This window comes from Balaenoptera borealis (assembly GCF_965194805.1).
Source record: "Balaenoptera borealis genome assembly, chromosome: 17".
NCBI lineage: Eukaryota > Metazoa > Chordata > Mammalia > Artiodactyla > Balaenopteridae > Balaenoptera > Balaenoptera borealis.
Window position 1 is genome coordinate 39,156,310 of NC_138876.1, and position 6,000 is coordinate 39,162,309.

The 6,000-nt window shown below is 40.0% G+C and overlaps 1 protein-coding gene across 9 annotated transcripts in view; it reads right to left on the bottom strand.

Moving 5' to 3' along the window:
• The window catches only part of CPQ (carboxypeptidase Q), a 500,068-nt gene that overhangs the window by 342,629 nt on the left and 151,439 nt on the right, over nucleotides 1–6,000 (bottom strand). The gene's annotated exons all lie outside the window — the stretch shown is intronic.

Consider the following 6,000-nt stretch of genomic DNA (forward strand, 5'->3'; position numbering starts at 1 on the left):
TTTGCCAAATGCACCATACAAGATAACTAGGTCCAATGCAATGGCTGGTTTCCATGAATTCAGTTATACAGAAAGGGTAAGAGTTCTCAGAAACTCAGTGTTTTGACCTGAAGTGGTAAGGAAATTGCAAATTCGTGGCAAGGCAGATAAAAGAAAGAACCTCAGAACAGTACTTTCTGAGCGTCCATTTGTTTATGGAATGTATTATGATTGTGCAACACCCTTTTCATGGAAGAACTAGCTTTAAAGATTCAAAGTCATTCAACAAATGTACAGCCCTCCTACTGGGTGGGCTTTGTGCTGAGCACTGGGGACGATGTGAATTTGATCAGTTCCACTCCTATTCTCAAAAACTGTATAATCTGGGGAAGAAAAATAGGTAAGCAATAACTTTAAAAAGAGCACAGAATGTCACAAGTGCTAAATGAAAGTACAAAGTAAAATTTCACACACACACACAAAAAACAACATAAATCAGTATCAATTCTGACTGAGGGAAATCTAGAAAGTTTCCAATAAGGTGAAACTTTAAGTGGGTCTTAGAAGATTTTAATAGCCTGATAATAAAGAAAAGGGCATTCCCAGGTAAAGAACAAAGAAGGGAACACAAAAACAGATGAAACACCTATTCCTTTACAGTGAATAGGAGGCTTCCTGCCATGCCCCAAAACAGACAGTGGGGCATTCTAAAATCTTCTAGCTTTAACCAAGACATTTATGGATTTATGGATTCATTCTGTCATTCTTTGAATTCCAAGAAGGCAAGCAAAACAGTCTCCTTGAAACAATTTTCAGGAAAAGATGATTAAACTCAGCTATTAGTTGAGTCCAAGTTAGAAGAGCAAGAGGCAAAAGCACAGCTGCAAACGACTGTGACCCACCCTCTCCTAACTGGCTCCTGAGAGTGGGCTCAAATCAAACCTGGTCCGTCCACCTTGCGAGCGAGCCCAGACCTGACTTCATCACAATCCACGGACACAATAAATTATCATCATCTCTAGAAAGGCAGCCGTGTGCCCAGCGAAGCAGCATGCCACAAAGCCGTCTTTCCATACTGACACTTGAGGATGAGCCACAAGCAAGGCAGCTTGTCTACCTTGACCTCTAAAATACAGAATTTACACACTTGGTCATCTGCTGGAGAGGTGCCTACCCTAGGACCATTATGTTTGAGTCAACATGTAATGTAGGCCACTCAAGTTGTCCAGAGATCCAGTTCAGCAACATCCAGCAGCCACAAGCACAGGGAACAGGCCAGTCCTTAGCAATTTGATCACCTAGAATCCAAACTGCTTCCACAGCAGGAAAGGCAGTCACACTTTCGGGTACCTTGATTAATTTTAGCGATTATCAAAGGGAGCATTTATAGTCTAAAAATGAGGTGTATTGTGTTTGAAACACAGTTGCTTTGAAACATGGTTTGTTTGAACCATGTTTGAAGTGGTTGCTTTCTCCCCAAACACTGGATATTTCCTTGTAACAGGGATTGGTGTGGGTGAGCGAGGGCTTTTGCAAAAACCACTGTCATCTAATATATCTGGTAAAGTGAGCAGCCGTAAGGTACTGTGTACCTCGGTCAGCTTCCAGCGGTATTTAAGGAGTAAAATCCACAGGCCGTAGTGATAGTGGGGATACAGAGGTGAGTTTCTGTAGACTGAAACAGGACTCGTTACCATGGCCCAGGAGGCCTCGCCAGCTTTGCTGAGAAGATGAGATCCAGAAATGAGTGCTAATGGGCTAGGGGACATTGGCAGGGAGGCTGGGGGGAGGCGGGAGGGAGGAGAGCACTGAGATTACAGTAAGCAGAGAGTGAGGGAGAGAATGGCGTGAGAGGAGGCTGGTGGTGTGTAGGCGATATCACATGGGAGCCCTGTAGCTGTACTAAGGAATTTGGGTGGGGATAGAGACGTCAGGCACATTCAGATTTACAGTTAGAAAATATCACTAGGCTTAGTGTGATGGAAGGAGGCTTGGAAGAGGTAAAGAAAGGAGGTGGGCTTGGAGGAGGGCTATTTAGGGGACCACTGCCACATTCTGGCTGGGAGGTGACAGTGGCTTGGAGTAAGGCAGGGCAGTAGAGAAAAAGAATAGTGAACCACTTTGAGTGATAGTATGGAAGGGACACCGTTTACTTTGATGGGGAAACTGATTTCGTGGAGTTTTGCATTCCACTAACTATACTGTTCAATCTATATAATGATTGTTTTCCTGGGGAAAGTTGTACGTAAACTGAAATTTAGTGATCAGATCATTCAAAATGAAGAGGACAATTTTTAAATTTGTTTTTGTTTTTTAATTTTTATTGGAGTATAAATTAAATAAATAAAAGCTGATTTACAATGTTGTGCTCACTTCAGGTGTGCAGCAAAGTGAATCAGTTATACATCCACTCTTTTTTAGATTCTTTTCCCACATAGGTCATTACAGAGTATTGAGTACAGTTCCCTGTGCTATACAGTAGGTCCTTGTTTATATACAGTAGTGTGTATATGTCAAACCCAATCTCCCAATTTATCCCTCCCCCGCCATACCCCCTGGTAATGATAAGTTTGTTTTCTGCATCTGTAACTCTATTTCTGTTTTGTAGACAAGTTCATTTGTACCCTTTTTTTAGCTTCCACATATAAGCAGTATCATATTATATTTGTCTTTCTCTGTCTGAATAAGGTGAACCCTATTGGTAAAACAAGGATCTTACTCTCAAACATTTTTACAAACAAAAGTATTTATATATTACATTATGCGTTCTTCAAGATATACTTAAAACAGGGTATTTTCTTTATCAGTAACAAAAAGTGTCCATCATTATGTCCTGGCTATAAAGCTCACTAGTCTTTGATCCTGAATAAGTTGCTTAACTTTCCCCAGCCTATAACATGGGAATCACAATGACGTTGATACCACCAGGATTCATGGGAGCATTGTATGAGATGATAGAGGTAAAAATTGCTCTGTGTGTTATAAAGCATTATAAGACAAGAGTAGGTATGCAAGGGTTCTGGACACATACAGAATAAGTATAAGCAATAAATACATGATTTATTTTAAATTCCATTTCAAGCAATTACCAGGAATAAAACGAAAATAGTAGCTATGACTTCAGCAAATATGGAGCCTCTTGGCTCAGAGCAGAGATAGTCTTTATCAGGTCAGACAGCTCCAGAGGCTGTGTGACTTCTTGTCAGTTTTGACTAAAGCAATAACCTGGGCAGACCCCACATAAGGCTGTGCAGAGAAGCTGAGTAGGTTTCATGGGTCTACTTTGGCAGCAAAGGGTACAGAAGGTGAGAGAAGCAGGGATGGGACTTTTTTGAGTAGCATCAGAAGAACAGGCCACTATAGAAAAAGATGCCATTGGCCCTACCTAAACTTACATCTATGTTATATTCTACTATTTTCTCTACCCTTTTCTATAAAAGAAGGACACATGCCCATCAACTGCCTTGTAAACTGCAGGGTCTCTCTTGGAACACAGTGACACTGGGCTTGCCCATGAGACTCACTCTGGCCAATGGAATGTGAATGACCAGTGTGTGTGGTCACAGCTGAGCAGGAACTTTAAGAGCCATTGCAAGTTTTGACTGTCGCTAAGAGCCCTTTATGTTTCAGCCACAAGAATGGCATGTTCCAGATGGGGGTTTCTCCTTCAGCCTGGATCCTGGAGTCAAAGAGATAACTGAGGCAGAAACAAAGGCACTACCAACTTCATATATATATATATATACACACACACATATATGTCACATATATATCATATATATACATATACATATATATATATATCTATATATATATATACATATACACATGACATAAATCTTAGTGGTTGCAAGCCATAGAGATTGGGGGTTGTGTGTTATCCCTGCATTACTGAGGAAGAGCTGAGCAATGCAGGAGCCCTGAATTCAAAGTTTCTATCAGGGCATTTCACAATCTGCAGCTGATGACAGATAAGATATAGAACAAATATATTTAATAACTTAGGGAAGACTGTTCAGTGAAAATTACATAACTACTGTCTTCCTCCTATCACACATCAAAGCGATCAAATGAGTAACACCAAACAGTAGAAAAAAAAAAAAATCTGAAGAAGAATTTAGCAAGAGTCAGTGATTTAACACATGCAGACTAAATGACAAAGCATTTTAAATAGGAGATAAACCCTAGAGATCATTAAAATACAGTCTTGGCAGCTCAGTTAGCTAACCTACTTGATGTCACTTCTAAGGAAACAAGCAGCCCTGTTGTATGTTAAATAATTCTATATACTTTTGATAGATTTCAATAGTTCATATCTAAATGCATTTTCCCTCTAAATTCCACCTTCAAAAACCAAGGGCAAAAATGATAGAAACTGGTGTTCTTATGTTTGTATCAAGTACAAAATAATGTTATTGTAGTGTTATATCAGAGAGATAAAATAACTCTGTGACAGCCTGGCATTCCAAAATGGGCTTTGCTTAAGCTATGTTTTGAAGTGTTAACTGTCCTATGCTCTTCTTAGAGAAGTAAAACTTGGGGGAAAAAATACTGTAACCAAACAGAATTTCTGCCCTCAATAATAAGAAACCTGGCTCAGTTTCATGATTCAGTTTGACACAGCAATTTGCCTCCAAAAGAAGTTGCTAGAGACACGATGGAAATATCAGGACCATATGAATTACACAGGAAAACTTCCTGGATGCCATTTATTAAAGTCCGTTGGCTGGAAGGACATAAACTCAACTATCAATGTCAATCCCATTACAATTACAATTCAAAGCCATCACCATACGGTTTAAGCAGGAGAGATTTAAGCACAAGGGCAATAACCACATTTAACAGGTGAGAAAATATGAAGTTTCAGGAAGGTACAGGAAAGTTCAAATATCAAACTAGAGAGTGGCAGCACTTGAATATGAATCTAGGTCAGACGGACTCCAAATCCATGCTCTTCTCAACCCATCCCACATAGCTTCCCTCCTAATGAACTTAAGTCAGCATGTACTTGTATGTTTTCTCGGACTCTCTCCTCAGGCAGCCAATAATCTTCCAAGGAGCCCAACATCCTGTCCTATTCCACAAACCCCTGGGTTTAGAAAGTGGAAAGGAAAGGCAAAGATGTTCTGAAGGCTCACAAATCAGTAAGTATCATTAATTTTTCAAATATTCAGAGATCTTGTGTTGCCTTCAAGATACCCAAAGTCACATATTCCCTGCTTCCTCTCCCCTATCCCTACCTGTTTTACAAATAACCCATCTTTCCATTATCAGCCAAGTATCTATTTGATTCGGCAAATAGTTGAATCAAACTAGACTCAAATAACTGACGTTAAGGTGGGAGAAGTGTATTTCCATTTTAAAAGAGATTTTCACCTACAATAATTTATTCATTCAAGAAATGTATTTGAGGGCTTCCTTGGTGGTGCAGTGGTTGAGAATCTGCCTGCCAATGCAGAGGACACGGGTTTGAGCCCTGGTCTGGGAAGATCCCACATGCCGCGGAGCAACTAGGCCCACGAGCCACAACTACTGAGCCTGCGCGTCTGGAGCCTGTGCTCCACAACAAGAGAGGCCGCGATAGTGAGAGGCCCGTGCACCGCGATGAAGAGTGGTCCCCGCTTGCCACAACTAGAAAGAAAAGCCCTCGCACAGAAACGAAGACCCAACACAGCCAAAAATAAATAAATAATTAAATAATTTTAAAAAAACAATCCTTAGCAAAATCAGGCCTTAATTGGCACTCTTTAAAAAAAAAAAGAAAAAAGAAATGTATTTGAGCCCTTCTGATATGCCAGGCCATTCCGAAGTGCTAAAGATACAGTCAATGATATAGTGATTTCACTAATGAAGATTACATTCTAATGGGGAGGACTGGTACCCAGCAAACATATTAATATATAATTACAATTTAATAAGTGAAATACATGATGCTCTAAACTTGGAATCATTGGGATTTGATCTAGTCTGACAGGATCTTGAAAATCTTCTAAGAAAAGGAAACACTGAGTTAAGAAACTG